Here is a 24,426-nt window from a genome sequence, read left to right as displayed (position 1 = left end):
AGACCCCCTTTATAGAGTTCTTCATTCTCTGAGTTATTTCCTGTAGTGAAAATTTACCCAAAAGACCTGAACAAATCTCTTAGCTGTCTGTGACTGGCTAAGATCTGTCATACCCACTAGATAAAAGCACTTTTTAACTTATTGACATAAATATGTGCAGAAACATGATGCTATAAAGACTAGTTTTCTTGATTCTGGCCAATGGGTTGGTTCAGCCACTGACTTCATGGTAGACAGAAGCAGGTCTGGGTCTAATTACTGTACAGATCTGTTACGTTTCTTGTAGTTTGTGAGCCTATATTACAACCTCAACTGTGATCATCAGTTCCTCATATATTTCTCCAAATTTTACCCCTGGTCATAAGAAGGCAAAGTGAGAGAGAGCATGTGGCATCATGACACATCCAACTCCCCACCACTGGAAAACAACGGAAAGAACATGCTCCCCTTTCAAATAGCTCTAAAATAAATTAATTTGCCCTGTTATTGGATGAGCACCATTGTTTTGGCATAGGTAAAACACTCTTTGGGAGGTACTATGATGAAGCAGAAATAATCTATGTTGTCAGATCCTTATTGTGTTGAGTTGTGTGTGTTGAACTGGTTAACCTCTCAGAGACTCAGTTTCCAGACGTGAGCAGTGGAAATAGTGAGATTTTCCCTAAAGAGCCGTTGTTTAGATTATACATAGGGTGACCATGTAATTTATTGTCTAAATCAGGACACTTCTGAAAGGGGAAAGGAGTTCTGTTATTAATTGTGTGAGACCAATAGGCAAAATACAGGACTGAGTATATCCCCACTCAACTTGTACAGCCTGGTATGTGGCTCGTAGATACTTGACAAATCTTGGTTGTCTTCCTCTTCCTTTTTCTCAAGAATGCAAGCAATTCTACATTAATATCCTTCTGTACTATTTGTAAATGTAATTTCAAGCACTGTGACTGGACAGTGAAGCCTGCATTTCTCAGCTCTGTTTAGCACTCCCCCTCCACCATCCTTTTCCTAATCCTGCAGAAAACCAGAGCTGTGTGATTCCACACACCCCACCTCGCTCACTCTGCCCTTCCAACCTCTCTGTGACACCAGCAGGGCCTTAGGGGGCAAAAGGAGATGGCATTCACTATTCTGCCAAAAGCACAGATGGTAATTTGAAACAACAACATTCCTATTTGGGAAGGAGAAATGTTGTGCTGTGAATACGACGCTTATGAAAGCATAAGGCCTGAACGCCTTGGATGGGGCGGAGGGCTGCGTGGGGGTTTCTCATCAGTTCAACCCACGTACACTACATGAACTCACTTAGAAATAATAAAGCCTCTATGCTCTCTCAGTCTTGTATTTGTCTTAAACTCAGGCCCACCAAATTGTGCCAAATTATGTGTTGTTCAACTTGCACTGCCCCGAGAACACTAAGCTCATTTTATAAGTTAACTGTGCTGTATTTATAAGACTTCAGCATTAGAACCAGGAGTTATCGACAGAGAAAGGGAAATAAACAGATAATTTTTTAAAACTCGAAACTACAGCCATTTTTCTCTTCAAGCTTGAACCAAGGTTAAATTCGTTCAAGTCCCTGTGTGACATTTACATACATGGACACATAAGCAGACATGTTATACACTACTCAGTGTGTGAGAACATGTAAATAAAGAGGATTAAGATCAAGTATCACACATCGCATTTCTGAATTTTGCATCTATTTTAAGACAGGACATTTTGGATGAACTTTACTTTCACTTCATAGAGTATGTTTTTTTCTATATGAAAATGTAATTTCTTCATTTCTATTTCAAGCTAGCTATTTTACCCAGGCCAAGAAAATATTAATAATAATTTAAAAATTCTTTTGAAATGTTACATTTTCAATATTTTTAGAAAGTTTCTTCCCCTTCCCCCCCCACCCCTCCGGTCCCCTCCACCATCAGCCAGTAAGGCACAGACAGTGGTTGGGGGTTCGGAGTGTAGGTTCAAATCCTGGCTCGTCTACTTCCTACAATGTGACATTGATCAAGTTGCTTGGCCCCTCCAAGCCTTGTTTTCTTCATCTGTAAATGGGACTAATGATGGTTCCTACTTCACAGAGTTTCTGTAAGAATTAATTACATGGAAAGTGCATAACAGTTTGGCAGACACATGGGAAGGGGTACAAAAATGTTGGCTCTTACGCCTCCTCCGAACAACTCACAAAGTTACTTGCTCCTCTGTAAAATGTCTCCCTTCCCTCCTTTCATGTTAACCAGAAGTTTGCTGCACCCCTGGGCCGCTGCTGTGGTCTCCTGTCTGGTCTCCATGTCACCTACCTGCCAATCTATCCTGAATGCCTATCAAACGTCTTTCTAAACTAGCGCTGTCATTCATATCTCTTCACAAACACCTTTAGAGGCCCCCTATTCCTATGAGATAAAATCCAAACTCCCAAAATGTGACAATTCAAGGTCTGACACAATCTGTCCTGATCTGCCTTTCCAACCTTACCTTGAACTCCAAGTGTGAATTATTAATCGCACCCAGAGCCACTCCTTTCACACCTGCACACTTTTCCTTCTTCAAGGGCCATGTTAACTTCCCCTCCTCTGTAAAGCCTCATCTACCTTCTCCATCATCACTGGCTCACCCCGACAGTGAATCCACCCCCCTTACTCTCGCTGTAGCTCATTTGGCACTTAGTTATAAACTATCTTGCAACAGCTCTATGATCAATGTAGTGTTAATATCTTTTCCCAATTATAATGTGGACTTTTCAAGAGCAAAGAATACATTTTAGATTCTTCTGATTTCTGCCACTTCCGCATAGAAGATGCTCAATAAAATGTTTTTGGAATGAATGGATAAATTAAGAGAAGTCAAAATATGGTATAAGAGGTCAGCATTTGCAAGCCCAAAATCACACTTTTTGATAGAGACCAGAGGCCTTAATTTATAATAACTGTAATAGGGTTTTCTACCCTAGAAATGTATAAAATGCTATCCCTCATAAAATGATGTTGAGAGATATAACTGACATTCCTTTGGGCCAATTCTTGTAGATGAATATTCCAGAGAATTTGGTCAAATTAGGAATAAAGGCAAAAAAAACATATTTAACTATCTTATTAAACCCGTCTCTCAAAATTCCCTCAGTTAAATCTCCCCTTTACTAAAATTCCAGGGAACCAAGTCCAATAAATGATTAACCTACATACAACAACCCATCAAATATAAGATAGAGATTCAAATGGATCTTTATTTTCTAAATATATACAATATACCTCGAAGCCCCCTTTAAAACAATATTTGTCACAAAGGCAAGATAATTTACTGTGTTCATGGAGAAACTTGATAATGTCTCAACATTGCCCGAATGTCTGAGACATATGCTAGCCATCAGATCCGAAAACATGTATAAATGCATCTGTTTTTACTCAGAGCCTCCTTTTACATCTTTATGAAGTAAGCAAAACTGAAAAGTCACAAGGAATAAAAAGATGGTTGTAACATACACAGTACTAATCACTTAATCCTCCCTCTAGTGCCCAGGCTGTCAGGGCCAAGGACGATAATGCCGACGCTAATACACGCTGTCTGCAGGAGCTGTCACTGCCGCCCGAGTCCCTGAGTTCGATTTGTCAATACCAGAGGGATTACAGAGAGACAAATACATAACTGAGTAAAGTTTGTGTCCAACATGGATCCAGTTTCCCCGTTTGTCAGTGAGTGCTGATGGATCCAGGAGGACGGTGATGACACCGGCTGAGCTCTCCGCAGGCAGATGCAGGGGAATTTCTGTTCCAACACAGAGTAATAGGCATAAGAGCCCAGAAAGAACAACTCAGCCGCCCAATCTCCAAAACAGCAGGGCTCTCTTAACTCATACTTCACCAGAGCAGTTCCAACACAGCTGAAATCCAACAGGAGACAGCGTTGGCTTTTAAAACACCTGGGTGCTTGGAAACCAAAAATCAAAGACCACCTTCATCACTGTTTGAGCCATCACTGTCTAGGCCTCCCACAGCTCTGCAGGAAGAACAATAGGAAGAATAACCTCTCAGGGAGGTGATGAGACTAAGGGGAGCAAAAAATCAAATGCCCGTGGTATGGTTCCTGCAGCTCCTGGAGGTGGTTCGCGAGGTGAGGAAGCAGAACCCGCTGTTCAACAGCCCTGAACTGAAGGAACAGTTGCCCAACCCTATTTCTGCTTTGGCTGGGGATGTCCAGCTTAGGAGTGGTGCCAAGCTCGACTCATCTTGCTTTAAAGACTGTCATCTGAAATGCCAGTTCTGCTCTGCCACACCTTTCCGAAAACCTCCATTCTAATCCAGCTGGCAATCAAAGAAACAATGGACAGGGGCAAGTAGCCAGTCTTTGTTAGAGTGAAGGCTGATGATGTCTAGAATAACAGGGAGTCAGTGAAAGGAAAAACCCCTCCATCTACAGCACTATGACTTTTGAGGGTTCACCTGAGCCTCCCTCGCCTCACCTGAAAGTGGGGATCATCATGTCCACCATTGCAGTCTAGAGCCATGAGTGAAGCAGACGGTTTGTGTAAAAAGTACCTGGCATTGTTTCTAGAACTTTGCAGCCACTCAAGAATAACTTATTAGCATCCTCTTCCTGAACACAGAGAATTCCTGGAACATGAAATGGTTAGGGACAGTTTCCAATGCCGCTAGACCGGAGTGGCTGATCCTGGACTCTCCTAGATCCATGGAGTATAAGAAGGTGGCAGTCAGTCCCGTGGGAAGAACTATTTTACCAATATCTTCATAGTTGGCTCTGACAAATAGGGTCTTCATCTTCCCCACTCCCCTCCAGGACGTAGTACAGCTTTAGCAGGATGTAGGAGGCCTTAGCCATAGTCCTTTGTGCCTCAACAGATAATTGAAAACACACAAAGTTTAAACCATGGGGGTTCTCAGTCTACCACAGCAAGTGCTCAGTCAGATTTTCCAGACACTTTTTTCCTTTGTATAGCAGAAAAACAGGTGCTTGGGAGGGATGGCCTCAGTGCAAATCCAGCTTAGGGAAGAGACAGATAGATTGGGAAAATTTCAGTGAAGCATTAACGAAATTGAGGCTTACATTTCCCCAAAGTTTGCTTTCCATCACACTGTTCCATTTCCAATGTAATGGAAAATACTATGTGTTAAGTTTCTTACTGAACACATTGCGTGTGTTCCAAACCTCTGAGGACCATTCCAGGCAGAGAGGTAGTAAAAAGAGGGAGCCAGGGCAAGCCCTAGTCCCTGTAAGTACTGGGACTAGCAAGCGAGACATTCGGACTTTAGTGATGCCCTAGTTTGCTGATGGTCTCTGCAGACTATCCTCCATATGCCCCCACTGAGGTTAAAGAACACAGTATCATGTAAAGAGGGATTGTGAGAAGCCAGCACCTAGAAATTAGAGAAGAGTCTCAGACAGCCTTTGATCCTCTGCTGGGGTTAGCATGAGAATCTGTCTGGCCACAGATTCTGAGCCAATGGTGAGTTGTTCTTGTTTTTCTATATAATCCAACAACCAACAAACCACCTCCCTGACTTCATCTCTTACTACTCTCCCCTGGCTTCACACAATCCAGAGCCACACTTGCCTCCTTGATATTCCCTGAAAATGCATGCATGCTCCAACCTCAGGGCCTTTGCATTTACTGTTTCCTCTGCTCAAAACACTCTCCCCTAGATATCTACATGGCTTGTTCTTCACTTCATTCATCCTCTGCTAGAATGACAACTTGCTGGAGAGAACTTTCTTGACCACTGCATCTCAGACAGCACCATCAGACTCCCTCCCTAGCTGCCACTACCACCATCACTGTCACCCCTTGTTCTTTTACCCTGCTTTGTTTTTTCCCCAGCATTTACTACCCCTGATATGTCATATCTTCATTTGTGTTTTGTTTATTGTCTGTCTCCCTCACTGCTGTGTAAGTTCCATGAGAGCAGAGGCTTTGTTTGTTTTGTTTATTGCTGTATCCCCAGGTACTATATTTGTGCTTGGTACTTAATAGATGCTCAATAAATATGTGCTGAATAAATAAAAGAATAGAATTTTTCATATTACGGAATGCTAGAGCCATGAGGGGCCTTGTAAACCATTTGGTTTCATCTTTTTGTTTCATAGGTAAGGAGATTGAGTCTGCTGAAGGGAAATAACTTACCTGAGAGCCCACAGCTAGTAAATCTAACAACATAGGAGGCAAGACGGGTGATCAACATGAAAAGGCAAACATCTGTGGTTTGGTGAAAAAGTGGTTCTGGACGAAAAGAAAAAGAGAAAGAAAGAGAGAGAGAGAAGGAAGGAAGGGAGGCAGAGATGGAAGGAGGGAGGATATTAACACATTTTACTGGCCGCAGAAGAAACTCTGGTGTCCAAACTTGTTTTAGATCCAGCTGAACTAATACTTACTATGTATAAAGCACTTTGCAAAGCACATCTTTTACAAGCAGGCAAACCGAACTTAGGAATGGCACCGGAGAGGTCCAACTCTCCATTCATCATTGTGGGGCACTGGAGAGTTGCTAACCGCTGAGGTTTACCTAAAGAACAATTATTGCTTTGGTTCGAATCTTCACCTCCAGGCAGAACTCCACTCATCCTAGAAAGAGGGAGGAAACAGATATTTGTTGAACCGGGCATTTTGTCAAGGGCTTTCAAGTATCTCGGTTAATTTTCATAACATCTCTGCAGCCACTTTACAGATGAGAAAAGTAAGTCTCAGAGGACGAAGTGAAAGGCTCAAAAGCCCATAGCTGATCAGTGGCAACATCAGGGCACCAAGTTGGCTCAGTCTAACTGCAAAGCTCATGTTCATGTCACTCCATTTGGCTGTCCTCTCTCATTGTAAAGAACTTCAGAGAAGAAAACTTCCCCAGGCACATTCTTACCTAGTATTTTTAAAAAAAATTTTTTAATTCAAAGTATAATTGACATATAATATCATATCAGTTTCAGGTGCATATCATAGGGATTTGATATTTGTAGACGTTTCTAAATGATCACCACAATAAGTCTAGTAACCATCTGTCACTATAGAAATTTCTTGCAGTATTATTGACTAACATTCCCTACTCTTTACATTACATCCTCATGACTTAATTATTTTATAACTGGAAGTTTGTACCTCTTCATCCCCTTCACCTATTTTGCCTGCCGCTCAACCCTCCTCCCCTCTGGTAACCACCAGTTTGTTTTCTGTATCCGTGAGTCTGTTTCTAAGTGTTCATCAAAGATGGATGAATATAGAAGATGTGGTATACATATACAATGGAAGATTATTCAGCCATAAAAAAAGAAGAAAATCTTGCCATTTGCAACATGAATGGACCTAGAGAGTATGATGCTAAGTGAAATACATCAGAGAAAGAAAGACAATTACCATATGACTCCACTTATATGTGAAATCTAAAAAACAAAGTGAATGAACAAATAAAACAAAAGAAAACAGACTCACCTAGCTTTTCTATACCCACCCAGAGGCAAGGTGGACAGATGCTTAGTCACCAGACTGTCTTCCTTAGGTCCCTCAGTTTCCACTGAAGAATCTGATTCTACCACCCAATCATAAGACTGCTATAGCCTTCAGATTTGACAACACAGAACCCACGCATGGCTTTGGGGAGGCGAAGTGCGGGGGCTGGAGTCCACCAGTATCCCCCAAAGCCACCTCTAAATAAACCTGCAATCCAAGTAAAAACAGTGTGCTCCCGATGTGAATGCGGCTTTGAAACTCACAGCCTAGCACTAAGGTGACCAACTGTTCCGGTTTGCCTGGGACTGGGGAGCTTCTGGGGAATTTGGGGGATTTCCAGACCCCAAACCAAGAAAGTTCTGGGCAAGATGGAAAAAGTTGGTCATTCTACCCAGCACCCCCACATCCAACCAGACTGTCCTCCTTAAGCCCCCATCCCGTGAAGAAGTTCTGAGGCCCCTATTGTCCTCAAACTCTCTTGCCCAACTTTTGATTGAAGCTTCATTGATTAAAATGTCGATTATAGAAGATGGATTAAAAGATAAGCATTTTTCTCTTTTTTTTAATTTTAGATTTTAATCTTGGATTTGTTGGAGCTCCAGAAATATGTGCCAACAGACCACATTCTTTTAGTCCTTTTACAGACTTCCTTTCAGAGGATGGTGCTTTGATATTTTGCTTTTATGTAATATTGATGACACCACAAGAATTCTCTTAAATTTAATGGGGGAAGGAGAGTGATGAGGACAATGACCACTATATGATCCAATGTCATCCTCAATCTACTAGAGAAATTTACTTCAGATCTAAGTGCCAAGGAAATCTCTGTGTCCCTTGAGAAACCACATTTTCTATAGCTTTTTCTTTATGCAAATTAGTATCACATACTTGATCTCGTTTCTCTTTTTACTTTGACCAGTAGGACATTCAGAGCTGAATCTGCTGCTCAATGTTAAAAATGCGTGGGACTTTCTTGTCTGTTTATTCACATTTTAACCTTGTGCATTTTCCAGATCTTAATTTTTTATGTAATGCAACAAGGTGATAGATGAGAATATGATCATTTGCGCATTTTATTATATTTTATTTATTTTTCTTATATTTTATTATTTTATTATAATTTTCAATTTCTCCTCACAACAACCCAGTGAAGTGGGTATTATCTGGGGGATTTAAAGTACAGGTTGGAATCGGTCAGACAAAGGAAAACTTTGGTTCAACACTGGATTGGGAATTTAAGATAAGAGGCAGCTGAACAAATATAGTAATGATTGGTTCAAAATTTTCTGATTTATTCCAACATTTGTCAACACCTTCTCTATGCTACCTAGGAAGATGGAGAACACTCAGCCGAAAGTTTCATAGCTCCTGTCACTAATTCACTCTCTCTGCATGATCTCAAGTGAATTGGGAAACAGCCTCAATTCCTATTGACCAATGGGTGACAAATAACCAGCCTTGGGCCATCTGGCTTTATATTCTCATGTTATCTTAGGGGTAGCCTGGTGTAAGGCAGGTAATGGGTTTGGAGCAGAATCTCAGCCCCAGTATTTGTCACCAGTGTGACCTTGGGTATGTCACCTAAACAATTAGACTCTCCATTTCCTCATCAGTAAAGTAGAAATAATAATATCCACCTTAGAGGATTGTTATGAAGACTAATTGAAATCATGCTTGTGTAAGCACCTCCCCCACCCCCACTCCCGCCACCCAGCACAGTGCCTGGCAGGTAGTGAGAGACCTAAAAGAAAAGGTCTTAGCTGTGACTACAGAAAAGTTAATCCTCAGACTGACAGGGCTCACACTGTCCCTGGCAGGGACTGGAGATTTTATCATAAACCTCTGGCAGCGTTGCCTAATATAACTTTGGCCACTTTTGCTCATTTGTTAAAGGATCCTACACAGACCCAAAGCAGAGGCCTACATTAAAGCAGTTATTATAGTGGGTCACTGGGGTTCTTTGTCCCTAGGCAACAATGAAACTGAATTAACAAGCAGTCACAGGGGCAAACCACAGGCAAGGAACATTAGAACTTTGCAAAAAATCATAAACTCTTAAAGAGATACAGTGCTCCACAGGCCAGCCTTTTGAGATTCCTGCTTTTGTGCATACTGAGCTGAGTAGAGCCAACACATTAAAGCAGAAGTGTGCTGTGCAACACTGTACATGTTCATCCTTAGGATACCTGAGATCCAGCCTCTGAGAAGTTGCAGACGCCTCTCAGATTTTGTTAGCTAAGGGCACATTACCTTGTTCTGTCCTTCTCGCCTCCTGCTCACTTCCTCCCTGTCTCCATTCAGCCCCCTACCCTGACTGAACTCGATATTCTGTGAGCTTCCCACACCACCCTCTCTAAATTCAAACAGTGAAATGGGCAGAATAAATAAAACAGACTACAAATTTCACCCCATTCTTTGGATCACAGATTCCAATCACCAGAAACAGAAAGACGAACAAGAAACAAGACTCTGAAATCTCCAGCTGGCAGCATCAAATGCTTTCGAAATACTCCGTGAGCTGGAGATTTAAAGAGGAAAGGGACAGTGCCAGTGAGCACGGCAGAGCACCTCCCAATAAATTCTATTCCAGGGCATGATTTGAATATGTAGAGTATTCAAAGTGTAAATTCTCAGAGCTGACGCTTACAGGTGGTCGGGGCCAACCTCTATCTGATGCATGAATCAATCTTAGACAGTTTTCACTAACAGAGAAATGCCGTCCAAGGAAGCCCACACCCCCTTTGGAATGACTATAACATATAAACTCGTCTCATTTGTCACAGTCTCTGTAATTTCTCTTTAATATTGAAGCCATTTATGTATTTCCTGAGTACCTGCTGTGGTGTCAGGCACCGGGCAAAGGGAGTGCAATGGGGAACCGGGGAACAGGAGACATGTTCCCTGCCCTTAAGGAGCTTATAGTGTAATTGTGGAGATGACATTAATCAAACATGACTGAGAGTGTGGGCTAAGTACTCTGAAGGAAAGAGAAAGGATAGTTCTATGACCTGGTACCACCTAGGCTCCAGGGAAGGGAGCAGGGACGAGAGTAGCTGGAAATGCTGCTCAGAAGAAGTAATGACAAGCTGAGAGCTGAAGGATGAATAGCAGTTAACTCTTGAGTGGGAGTATGGGCCAAGCACATTCCAGAGAGAACAAGCAAATGGCAAGAGGGATCATGATACACTCAAGGAACCAAAAGAAAGCCCATATGACTCCAACATAAGGCAAGTGGGAAGAAGCTAGCAGGTCCTGCAAAGGATATTGTTTTTATTCTCCGAGTGGTGGTAACAACTGAAGGAATCTGTGTGTGTGTGTGTGTGTGTGTGTGTGTGTGTCGGACCCAATATATGTGCCTCCTCAGATTCCTACCTCAACTGTCTTGCAGACCCCTGGCTGCTTACTCATGGAGAGCCTTGGATGACATAGCTATGGGAGCTGCCACCTTACCCCTAGCACCATCCACTGCCTAGACCTTGCCACCATATGCATGTCAGGCTCCAGCATAGGCTCCAGCATGTCCCTGGGTGCCCAGGCTCAGCCCTGCCATTTGGCTCCATGGAGGCTCTGCCTCCTCCTACTGCTTCTGGAATCATCTGGAATCATCTTAGGGACTAAGATCTGACTTCCACAGGAAATGCATCCATAGGAGATGGGAAGGAATCAATGCACTAATTCTCTCACCCCGCTCTTCCTTCCTCCTATGGAATTTTGGAGGCCCATTGGTTCCATATGGCCTGTCTAGAGATGCCCGATTGATTGTGCCACTACCTGTGTCTCTTTGCAGAGCTGTAGCTAGCCTCATAATCACACCATCACCTCACTTCTTCCCTTTTCTACACCTTACTTCTTTTCTACCTGGATCTTTGTCCCAAACCTCAAACAAGGCATTAGCACTTGAGCTTTGCCTTGGGCTCTGCAATCTGGAGAAATTGTATGTGGAAGACAGTATTATGCAGGGGGGCATCTGCGCATGTGTGTGTGTGTGTGTGTGTGTGTGTGTGTGTCTGTGACTGTGTGTATGCACATGTGTGTGCTTTGGCTGTATTTGGTGAGGAGAAAAGGAAGTGGGACCATGACAAAGTCATACGAAGTCAAACATTCATGTTTTGAAAAGATCACATGTGGCTGCATATGGTGAATGGAACGGAGTGCTGAAGGCGATGGTAGCAGTCCAGGTGAGAGGTGATGGTAGTTTGGCCACCTTGTTGACCCTTTGAGCTCTTTAGATGTCCTAAGACAGCAGTCGTCTCCCTTGGAGGCTTCTCTTCTTCGGGTTAAATACTTAAGCTCCTTCCCTTTACAACCACTATGAGTTTTCTCAGCATTTTGTTCGCTCTCATCCGGACAGTTTAGCTTGTCAATATTCCTCTTAAAATGTGTTGCCTAGAACTAAATGGAAGAGTCTGGGGGTCCTGTGAACAGCAAGAGTAGAAAGAATTGCCATTTTCCTTCTTCCAGACAGTGTACTTCCATTAACGTGGCCTAGTCTGAAACCACCTTTTCCTTCCCAGGTGAGCTTCAAGTCTTTGAGCCCCACCACTAGTCCTGCAGTCAAGAACACCTTGCTCATTCTCTGCTTGTATCCTACTTACTACTATTTTTATTGTTGTTGTTTTAACTGACATGTTGGGCCATGTATTCATTCCAATTAGATTCCATCTTATTGCTTTTGGCCCATTGCCCCAGCCTGTTGCAAGTTTGAAAGGAGATATAGTGTAGTGGTTAAGAGCAGGGGATCGGAAAGCAGACAGTTCTGGCTCAAGTCCTGGCTCCTTCTCTTATTAGGAGTGCAGTTTGGAGGTATCGTTTAAGTTCTGTAAGCCTAAGTGCACGCATTGGGTGTAAAAAGAGTACTCCTCTATTAGTCAGTTTCTGTAGAATAATAACAAACATTCTCAAAATTTCAGTGGTTTACAGCAACACACATTTACTCTTATACTCACGGGTCTACAGATAGGCTGTGATTCTGGTGATCTAGGTGGACTCAGGCTTCCAGTTGCATTCAGGTCTGTTCCACCAGAAGGCCCCTGATGGTACCCGCCCCCCTCAAAAAAAAGGAGCAGGGTATGTGTGTGGGAGAAACAGTGGACCTTTGCAACTTCAAGAATATTTCAGGAATTTTGCCAATAATAGGTTTTTTTAAAAAAGCTTCTCATGCATCACCTAGATGATTTTTTTCTGAACTGGAAAAAACGAGAAGACTGGCAAACAGGGAAGGAAGAACAAGTGACTTATCTCTTAGACTAAAGTGAGCCTTCTCTCACCAGCTTGTTTCTGAGGTATCGTCAGAATGTGAGCACTCTTGGATGGTTGAATCAAAATGTTTAAGACAGGAAGGGAATTTTTCAATACAACCTTCACTCTTATATTTATGTATAAAAAGTAATACATAAACATATGAAAAAGTGCTCACTGTCGTTAGCCCTCAGGGAAATATAAATTAAAATCACAATAAGATACTGCTACATACCCATCAGATTGGCGAAAACGAAAAAGACTGACATACCAGGGGAAGGCGAGGATGTGAAGCAGCTGGAATTTTCAAACACACCCCAGTGGGAGTGCAAATTTACACAATCACTTTAGAAAACTGTTTAGCAGTAACTCTCAAATCTGAACATACACCCTATGATCCAACAATTTTACTCCCAAGTATATACCTCACAAAAATGCTTACATATGGGCACCAAATAAGATGTGCAAGAATTTCAAAATAGCATTATTCATAATAACGCCAAATTGGAAGCAACCAAGTGTCCATCAACAGTAAAATGGATGAATAAAGTATGTGATACACTATGAAATATACTAAATATCAATGAAAATGAACAAACCACTACTACATGCAACAACATGGATGAATTTCATAGATACACTGTTGAATGAAAGAAATCAGATGTAAAAGACTATATAGTGTATAATTCTATTGATATAAAGTTTAAAAACAAGTAAAACTAACCTCTTCTGTTAGGAGGGATAGTAATTATCTATGGAGATGAGGAAGGGGTAGAGACTGAAAGGGACATGAGGACATTCTATTTCTTGACCTGAGTGGTAGCTAAACTGGTAATGTGTTCTGAATTGTATCTCCCAAATGATACATCCACCCAGAACCTCAGAATGTAATCCTATTTGGAATAAGGGCCTTTGCCAATGTAGTTACAGTAAGGATCTTGAGATGAGATCATCCCGGATTCTGGTGGGCCCCAAATCCCATGATGGATGTCCTTGTAAGAGACAGAAAAGGAGAAGACAGAGAGACACAGAGTGGAGAAGGCCATGCGAAACTCCTGTGAAGATGGAAGCAGAGATTGAATGATGCAGCCACAAGCCAAGGAATGTCTGGAGCCACCAGAAGCTGAAAGAAACAAGGAAAGATTCTCTCCTGGTGCCTTCAGAGGGAGTGTAGCCCTGTCGAGACCTAGATTTTGGACTTCTGTCCTCCTGATCTGTGAGAGAATAAATTTATGTTGCTTCAGGCCATCACATTTGTGGTAATTTGTTATGACAGCTCTAGGAAACTAATACAGATTTTGGTACTGGGAAGTGGAGTGATACTGTAACAAATAACTAAAAGTGTGGAAGTGGCTGTGGAAATGGGTAATAGGAAGTAGCTAGAAGAATTTTGAGGTGCATGATAGAAATTGCCTAGGTTGCCTTGAAGAGATGGTAGAATAATGGACTTTAATGGTGATTCTGGTGAGAGCTCAGAAAGAAATGAAGGGCAAGGGAGAGAAAGCTTCTATCATCTTAGAGAATATGCGTGTCATCATAAACAGAATCTTGAAAGATATGTGAACATTAAGGTCTTCTGGTGAGGAATGTGTTTTTGGAAACTGGAGGAAAAGTAATCTGTTTTATAAAGTGTGAAAAAACTTGGCTGAATTGAGTTATACTATTGGGTGGAAGGCAGAACTTGTAAGCTGTGAACTTGGATATTTTACTGAGGAAATTTCCAAGCAAAGTGTGGAAGATGCAGCCTGATCCTTCTTTACTGTTTATAGTAAAATGCGACAGGAAAGAGATAAATGGAGGAAGAAACTGCTAAGCCCAGTGAGCCAGCACTTGATGATTTGAGAGGTTCTTGGCCTATCCAGATTGCAAAGGACGCTAAAATTAGGAAACTAATGCAACAAGTGTGCTCACTTAGTGATAATACATCAAGCTGGTACTTAAAAGTTATATAACTTTATGTTTGTAGGTTATACTGAAATGTTTTTCTTTTTCAAGAGCCATACAAGCTCATGGTTGAAAAATTAGAAAATACATTAACAAAAATAAAAAGGTAAAAACATTATCGATATTTCCAATACCTAGAGACAGCCCATGTCAACGTTTTATTTTATATGCACCGAGATTTTCTTCTACATATTTTTATATTTCTACATATATTTTTGCCAAAATGGGATATTATCACACCTTCTGATCTACTGGCTACTTTTTCTCTTAACAATGTATTTATTGGCGGATAACTTTCCAATAAATATACCCCTATAAGATCATTCTCAAGGCTTAGGAAAATGGTAAGTGCTTTACAGGTTTACATAAATTTCATAGTAGTATATTTTATTTTTAAATTTTATTTGAACGTCTTTTAAAAAAATTGTTAATGAATATAGAAGTTTATAAAGGAAAGAGAAAAAGTCCCATTCCTTGGGAGTAACTTACTTAAACTTGCGTTTCTTTGATTACAAGCCAGACTAAATATATTTTCCTATTTGTATTGACCATTTCTATTTCTTCACTGACCTTTGCCCATTTGTTTCTATTACAGTGCTTATTTTTGTTGTGTAGACTTGTAATATTCTTTACGTATTGAAGACATTAATCTCCTGTTTGTCTTATATGTCACAAATATTTTTCTCAGTTTTGCCATTTGCTTTTCATTTTGTTTATGATAACTTTTTATGCATAATTTCACATTTGTTTAGTTACATATCTAAATTTTTTTATGGTTTCTGCCTTGGGGTTATGCCTGAAAGGACCTCCCACATACCCAGATTATATGAAGAGTTAACTAAGGTTTCTTCTGGGGGCTTTATGGTATGTTTCATCTTTCAGATTTTTTATCTTCCTAGAATTTGTTTTAGTGTATGGTGAGAGGTAAAGGATTAACAATTTTTTTAAATAAAAATTATTCTAGCATCATTTATTGGATAATCCATCATTTCACAGTATTTTAAAATGCTGGATTCTTTTTTCACATACTAAAAATAGACATATCCTTACATTTGGGGTTGTCTATTCTATTTCATTGTTCTATCTATTTGTTACAGGTTCTGCATATTTATTTGAATGAACTTAAGTTACAATTTAATATCTGTCACTGTAAGGTTCCCCTCCAATTCCTTCTTTTTAATATATTTTTGCTATTCATTCAGATAAACTTTAGAAGTTACAAAAACAAATCTATTTGCATTTCAATTGCAACTCTATTAAATGTGTAGATTAATTTTGGAGAGAACTGCCATCTTCTCAATAAGGACAGAGTGCTCAGGGACAGAAACACTGGGTATGTGAGGAAACAGTAAGAGACACAACTGTGTGATTGAAGACCTCCTCTATTCCTGCAGAATCCTGTAGAAGCACAGACAGATAACACTGGATCATTAGGCTGTGGCCAGAGTGCATTTAGATTTCTCTTGGAAGCAATACGAAGCACTTTTAAGGAAAATTAATCTCACAAACTTGCATGCTCTAATGAAACTGGAGAGATAGAGGACATCAGAGACTAACTGGGCACTCCTGCAATGTTTGGAGGCAAAAGGAATAGAAAGATTACAGATGTCAGGACCTGGTGCCTCTTCAAGGCGAAGGACAAGAGAGAGGAGCCTCTTGTGATACTGCTGAGGTGTCAGGCTCATCAGAGAGGGAGATGGCGACAGAAAGCAGGAAGTAGCTCCCAAAAGGCCAGAGAGATGCTCAGCTCAGTTTTCAACAGGCTGAGATGAAGAGATGGCATAACTTCTGGTGGAAATGTTCTGAAGCAGTTTGTAGATCTGGAGCTTCCTGAGGGTGAGGATGGCAGACAACACAGAACCTGGTGCACAGGGGACCCTTGATAAGTATGTGGCATTCAACTGAATAAGTGGTAGGTTTGACAGGATGTGAGTGCTAAAAATTACGTGTAAAAGAGCAAAGATTCAAGAAGTGTCCCCAAACCTTGTTGAATACTATATTTATAGGATAGAAAGCAAACTAGAGTCAGAAAAGTAAGCAGACAAAAATAAACAAACCAGTGGGCAGAATGGTTGTGATTGTGAGCAAAAATTCTGAGTATTACAGATCTCTAATGATGATTCATGGTGAACACAATCCCAACATAAGGCACACCCTCAACATGATGCAGTGGTATATTGACATGGCACTTAAAAAAATAGTTTTAAATCACCTTCTTATTTGATCCTTGCGACAATGCTGATGTCAGGAAATGCCAGAAGGCTCCCACCAGCAAGAAGTGGCTCTAATTGAGCTGAAATTTGCACAGTCCAATTGGACCGTATCACTTGTGTTTAAGGACATGACTTCAATTCTACACAGTCAGCAAGAACAAAAAAATTTCCATTTAAATAGTGTTGTCATAGGGAGGGAAAGACTAGTCATTGGATGTGTGTGTTTTCATTTTGTGTGGGCTTTTTGTGGGGCATGTTAGATATATTTACACACAAACACACAAATGCATATACTGTGTATCACTGGCATGTTACTGATCACACAACTAAAGATTGTTCTAGAGTCCCTAGGAAGAGTGAAGAACCACTGCCACCAGTCAGTGACACAGGCCCTCTTGCACTGAGGGACTCTGTCCCCACAGCTTCCAAGTTTGAAGGATGAAACCAAGAATGAGTACCATTGATTGAGAGCGTGTGGATGCTGTACTATGCTAAGCTCTTTATAGGTATTCTCTCTAAAATAAGTCTCATCATTCCTATTTTGTAGAGAGGAAAACTGGGGCTCAGGGATGTTATATAACGTATCTAAGGTCAACCTAGCAGTATGGGATGAAACAAGATTCCAAGTCTAGGTCTCACACCAAAGCCCTATTCTCCCCTACCTCGTCCGTGCAGCTCCGACCAAAGCCAACAGGAATTAAAGAAGAAAGAAAAGAGTTGGGATTTATAGATGATCAGCCTCTATAAACACCACTGTGTGAACTTTAAAAGGGGGAAAGCGAGCCAGGTGAACATTGGTTAAGGGAATGCTTTTACAATGAATACCTTTTTCCCCTTATTTTTCATATTGTCCCAAAACAAGAGAACAAAATGTCAGTCCAAGTTCATGGCAGGTAAATTTAGAAAAAAAATAAAGAAAACAGTTTTTGCCCCCCAGCATGGAGCCCCTCCATGGAATTCCATATTTGCTGAGTCAAATTTCAGAGCTGTAGTTTTTAAAGGCATTTGGTTTGATTTAATGCCCAACAACAATGCTGGCTGTTGACTGGGTGAATGTTGGAGTAACTGAATCACCCACTTCAGGGCTTCCGCTGATTTCTACAGAGGCCAAAGAGGAAATTTTCTTCTCTCTCCTACTTTCACCACTTGCAGCAGAACCCAAGAATCTAGGGGTCCTCCCACTGTCTTCTGGAGCTCCAGGCTCCCAGCATGGCCAGTGTGTCACTGACAACCCACCTGGCCAAGGCAGAAAGTCTCAGTGTCCACAGAAGTAGCTAATCCAGCCATTGAAGGGTTACCCAGTCCACATCCCCAGGCACAGAGTGAAAACAGAGCAGGGTCTTTGTTTATTGATTTGCCGCGGACCCTCTGACTGGCAAAGGAAGAAAAAAATAACCCGGCACAAAATGAATGTTCGATTTCTTTTATGTAAACAAGATCGAGACCAACTTGGCTGTACAAAGCAATTCTTTGCATGAAAAGCAAAAAATAGCTCCCCTGAGGAGGAAGGAACCCAAGCCCCACTCAACTGCCCCTCCTCTCCACCCTTCCCCCAGCCATTTTCAGTTACCACTGCTTTCCTGCCAATAAATGTCTTATTCAGGGTCCCAGTGCAGGAGTCATGGCAGGCAATGAGCTCACCCCCACCCCACCACCCTATCCGAAATGTTTTCTGATCAAGATAAAGGCTATGGAGTCTATCCTGAAAGTCAGCATTATTGCAAATTATCTTCATAAAAAGGAAAAATCTTTATCCAAAAATCTCAGTCTCCTATTTCTTTCTGTGGGGCTCTGACCAGTCCCAAACCGCTTTTATGTGGATTTCAAAGTGGACTAAAGGGAGACCTAAAAAGATCCAAATTTTTTTTTGTCAAATACCCAGATGACAGATGGCAATTTGGATGCAAATCCCTCAAACAAGGATCTTGAAAACTTAGTTCACCTTTTGGGACCAAGGAAGTGAATCTTGAATCCTTGTTCGATCTTTACTCACCCCAAACTCGAGTGACTTAAGCAAAACATCTGCCAACTTGCATCACATGACTCCGCTTCATTAGCCAGTATATCAATGGATAGGAACATTTTAAGGAAAACAAGAATCTAGCTGAACCTTCACCCAAAACTCAACGCCAACACAAACGAAGACACTCAGATTTCAAAAGACCTGATTTCCTGTGGAAAAAGAGGCTGCTTTCATTTTCGTATACGTCCCGTTTTCTTTGTGTGTTCAAAATGAAGCCTGGATAAATCCCTTTGGAAAACCTAGTTCCCTTACAGCCCCATGATGCCAAGCCAACTGGGCATTAGACATTCGGGAGAGAGGGTATTTGTAAAGCTTCTAAAACTCCAAGTGTTAGGGAGGCATTTAGGCTCCTAAAGTTCCCACAATTATTAGGGTACTCAGTGAATGTAAAGAAGATAGAAAAAAGGATTCTTAGACTGGATGCACTGATACTTCTCTGACTGAGAATCCAAATTCTAGTGGGAAGACCCTGAGAGCACAAGGATGTCCAGTCCACTGACTAACGATGTAGATATAAGAATACTTTTCCTGGACTTACCAAGTCCATGAAAAATCCTCCACAAGAACACCTGGAGTGCTCGTAAGAACCAAACTGAAATCATGGTGGTGTCAATACTCCTTCTTTCCTGATTGCCTATGGTTTCATCACTTGCTAAGGAACCCTCCAGGAACTGAGTGGTTATTATACAGGACAGAATGGAAGGGGGCAGAGGCACACCCTCACTACCTAATCTTGCCCTTTCTCAACCATCCTTGTTCTCAGGGGAGAGCTCTTGGTGTAGAAAGAACCAGGTGTAAGGAACAAATGAGCAAGTCTTATAGGTTCACATGCAAATTCCTGGTACCCCATCCATATAGCTCCCTCCGGCCTTGAGTGAACTTGCAGCAACTCAACTTTTCTATCTAGCAATGAGATTAACCTAATAAAATGCGCAGCAAGAGCTATCAACAGAAATGTGTGCTGCTTACTAACTTATTCACATAGCCTGCCTCATTCCACAAAGGAGTTGAGGTGCAATGACTTCATTCTCAAAGGCCCGGATGAAGCTCTTCATAATGGTTATTGTCTTGACTCAAATAGAGGATTTAGAAAACATGGGACAAAATTAGGGAAGCAATCACCACCACCATGTCAACAGGCGCCATCTAGGTGCAAGTCTCCCAGTAGAAAATGCTCTAGTGGTTAAGAATATTCTTTTTTGGCATTTCTGCCCTAGTACAAACAACGGTATCTAATATAGACTGGTGCTTGTTTTCATTTGCTGTGATATCTGCCTTATTATCTACAAGATATCTGCAAGTTCATTCAGGACTCACCAAAGGGGAATGAGCTATGGTACCATGGGCATGAGAGGAGGGAATTACTAACAAGGGACATATGGCACCCACCCATTTCTTATCAAAAAGCAACAAATCTCTAAGGCAATTCTTAGCAGAGAGGCCAATCTGAATTAGAGAAAAGTCTGAATTTCAAACTTTAAAAAATAGACTTTATTTTTTAGAGCAATTTGAAGTTCACAGTAAAATTGAGCAGAAAGTACAGGATTTCCATGTACCTCCTGTCCCCCGTCCCCCACACAGCCTCCTCCATTATCAATATCCTCCTCCAAAGTTATATATTTGTTCAATTAATGAACCTACATTGACACGTCATAATCACCCAAAGTCTATAGTTTACCATTATGGTTCACTCTTGGTGTTGTACATTCTATGGGTTTTGACAAATGCATAATGACATATATCCACCATTACAGTGTCATACATCATAATTTCACTGCCCTAAAACTCCTCTGTGCTCCAACTATTCATCCCTCCCTCCCCATAACCCCTGGCAACCACTGATCTTTTTACTGTCTCCATAGTTTTGCCTTTTCCAGAATGTCATATGGTCAAATCATCCAGCATGCAGCTTTTTCAGATCGGCTTCTTTCACTAAGTAATATGCATTTAAGTTTCCTCCACGTCTTTCCATGGCTTGATAGCTCATTTCTTTTTAGCGCTGAATAATACTCCATTGTCTGGCTGTCTCCATTATCTGATCACAGTTTATTTATTCATTCACCTACTGAAGGACATCTTGGTTGCTCTCAAGTTTTAGCAATTATGAATAAAGCTCTTATAAACATCTGTGTGCAAGTTTCTGTGTGGACATAAATTATCAGTTCATTTGGGTAAATGTCAAGGTGCAAAATTGCTGGATTGTATGGCTAAGAATATGATTAACTTTGTAATAAACTGCCAACTCTCTACCATAGTGGCTGTACCATTTCACATTCCCACCGGCAACGAATGAGAGCTCCTGTTGCTCCACATACTCACCAGCATTTGGCATTGCCAGTGTTTTGTATTTAGGCCATTCTAACAGGCATGTGGTATTATCTCATTGTTGTTTTTAGATTTGCTTTTTTTTTTAGTATGCATTACATTTTCATTTCAAGCCACCCACTAATGCAAACTCAGTTAACTAAGGGAAGTTGATATTTAATGAAGATGGATACACTGCATGCCCAGGAACAGCACTAGACACTCCTTATTCCTATCTTACAGCCACGAAAACAGAAGTTCAGAGATGTTGGTTAATTTTCCAGGTCACACAGGTCAAGAGGTGAGGCCTGGCTTTGTACCCATGTCTATCTTTGTCTAAAGTCCATGCTCTTCCCACTATTATATCATACTAATCAAAGAAGAAGGAAAAGGGAACTCATATTTATGGAGTGTCCATCTGGGGCAGACCAGGTCTTATGTGCTCACAATCTTAAACACATTCTCCCATTTAATCCTCACAATAAGGCTAAAAGTGGCATTATTGTCCTCATCTACAGTGGACAAGGATGGTGAAGCTCAAAAATGTTAGGTTCTTCCTGGGCTAGGCATTAACTATTTGCTTGTTAGACCATGGAGGAGGGTGAGAGGTAGGGGGTTGCAATGGATGGGACTAGGGTGCTGAGATTGTGGGATGGAGGCCCTCATGGGGCTCCTGAAAGAGATGAATTACCAATCAGTCTGGAAGGATTTCAACATGTTAATCTGTGTAGCCAAATCAGCCAATGCCAACTCTGAGAAGACCTAACACGATTTGCTGACGGATTAGATGTGGCGAGGTGGTGGGCAGAAAAAGGAAGGAGAATATGAACCAAAGGTGTTGGCTTGGGCAATTGGGTGGTGATGCCATTTCCTGAGACAGGAAAGATTGCAGGAAAAGTGATTTGAGGGAGGAAATCAGAGTTCCAAGGCTATGCAATTAGTTAATGGTACCAGGTATGCTGATTTCAGAAGTAAGTCAGAGACACAAAGTTGCGAAGAATAAGACATCATTCTTGGTCTCACAGCTCCAGTACAGCCAACAGTCACACCCGAAGGAGCTATAATACAAGACAGAACATGAGAGGTGGCTGAGGAGTAGAATTTGAAGGCTCTCCTAAGTCTTTTAGTTTTCTATATCCTTATTGGCCAATTAAGCAACCACCCAAATGCTGCATCATAAACCTTAAAATTGGAATCCCAACCTCAAGTCCAGACTCAAGTTATAGTAGAAGAAAGAACACAGGGAGAGCTCCAGGGAGGCCCAGGGAAAGACGACCTCCCACACTTGAGCATCTTGTTTGCCTGCTACAGCCTCAAATCGCATGAGAGTCAATTGTCATTAGCAATCTGCTCCACAAACCTTTCTTAGTCTGTGTGGTAGGAAGGGAAGGAACATGGTCTAGTGTTTTGTATCCTAGGTTTCTAGCTCTGCTGCAAACTTGATGAGTGGCCTTGGGTAAGCTATGGAAGCTCACTTAAATGGGAATCTACAGTTGTCTGCCTTTTTGGAGGAGCATAAAGAAAAACGAGACTATGCCATGCCACTCTGCAAGATTTCAACAACCCCAAATGGCAATGTAGAGGGTCATGCTGAACCTGGATGTTACACGGGAGAAAGGAGTCGTCCCTTCATTTACAAATGGCCTTAAAACTCCCTAGGGCATGCCTGAAGAACCACTGAGGTACCCCATACTTTTACGCAGTCAGTCCCTAAATGAGGCCAGAAAATTTTTCTAGAAGCACATAGTAGCAGTGGTGGGAAAAAGCTTTGCCAATTTTTGACTGTTTAGGAAAGATAGTTTTTACAGAGAATTTAGAGTTTTTGATTTAATCGGGGGCAAGGAATAGCCTTGGAGATACTTAGGAGGAAGCACTTTTTAATGATGATAAAGTGACTTTACCATGTGGCTGGCACAGTGAAAGACATTCTTTCCTCTAATTCTCCTTACAACCCCCAGGCAGGGAAAGGCTGTACCTCTACTTAATATACAAGGAGAATGGAGTTCAGCAACTTGCCAGAAATCAAACAGCAAGTAGAAGAGCCAATAGATGAATGCCAAGTTGTCCAACCCCAGGTCCAGCCACATTTCTTCTACTCCATGTAGCAGAAGGCAGATAATGATTGCCTAAATCACTTTTCCTCAAGCATCAAATTCGCCTGCCCTCTGAGGACCTTCGCTGTATATTAGGTGATCTCTGAGGACCCTGTGAACTCAAGCACTGCCAGAGGCTTACGTAACTTTTAAGCCAAGATGAGGCTGGTTTCACAAAACAGCTTAGGAGGAGAAAGTTCATGCCTTGATATTCCAGTTTCAGAAATGGACCTGTACCAAGCCCACCACTTGCTGTTCTCCAATTGCATCCCACATTCCTGAGAGACACATTTATAACTAAACAAAAAATGAAGATTGGTGATCATGCCACAAGAAAAAGCAGGGAATAAACGGTTTTGCCAAATTTAACAAGGTTATCATTCCTCTTCGAAAGTATTCTTTTAAAAATCCTGGTCTCTGTGTACCAAGAAGAGACATTGAATACAAGGCAAGGGCTAAGGAATGGATCAGATGCCTCACAATCTCTGTCTTCTTTCCTCCCCTGAAGTGTGGGAGTTAAAGTCTCACTAGCCCCCAAAGGCAGGGTGATGCCAGGAGTATTGGTGGTAAAAATTTAAATTCAGTGTTGATGGACCATTTAATCTGTGCCAGGCAGCATGCTAAACTTTAGGAAGAAAGATAGCCAAGATATAGTCCTTGCCCTAAGAGCTCTGGTCTTGTCCAAAGATCTTTGATTCTATTTCTATCATCATACACATGACTAATGACTTTCATATCCTTGGCACACTAAGATAAATGATCACAATTCTCAGTTATACCTAATTCGAATTTTGAATTCTGAAGCTATACCTCCATCCCTCTTTCTCTCTTTCTCATAGTTATCTGATGTTTAAATAAGAAAGGCAAAGCCAGCATATCTCACTCACAGTAAGGATGACCTAGCGATGATGATCTTGGCATTCTTTAACTCATAATAAAGAAGAAACATATTTGAAAATGTTTGTACTTTATTATGAGATACGAGAGACTAGCAACCACCGACTAGTGTATTGACACAGCAGTACACTGAACATAACATGAGTTTGAGAGTCATGGTCTTGTGGGAACTGAGGTTCAAGTGCAGGCTGCTGCATCTTGCTGTGCAGGTTGTGAACTACACGACTCCAGAGGGCACCAGTCACGTAGTCTATGATGTGAATGCTG

General features: G+C 41.4%; 1 long non-coding RNA gene across 2 annotated transcripts in view; it reads right to left on the bottom strand.

Moving 5' to 3' along the window:
• Window positions 1-3,206: 3,206 nt before the first annotated feature.
• Window positions 3,207-24,426, bottom strand: part of LOC139082869 (uncharacterized) — a 37,255-nt gene continuing 16,035 nt past the window's right edge. Inside the window, exons 1-3 of one of the 2 annotated variants that reach the window (XR_011539204.1) lie at window positions 7,430-8,223; window positions 6,385-6,574; window positions 3,207-4,998 (exon numbers count right to left, since the gene is read on the bottom strand). This is a non-coding gene — a long non-coding RNA (uncharacterized lncRNA). Of the gene's footprint in view, window positions 4,999-6,384; window positions 6,575-7,429; window positions 8,224-24,426 lie in introns of those variants that run through there. The other variant, XR_011539205.1, reaches the window with a different exon arrangement.

This window comes from Equus przewalskii, chromosome 4 (genome assembly GCF_037783145.1).
Source record: "Equus przewalskii isolate Varuska chromosome 4, EquPr2, whole genome shotgun sequence".
Taxonomy (NCBI): domain Eukaryota; kingdom Metazoa; phylum Chordata; class Mammalia; order Perissodactyla; family Equidae; genus Equus; species Equus przewalskii.
This window is presented reverse-complemented; position numbering and strand designations above follow the sequence as displayed.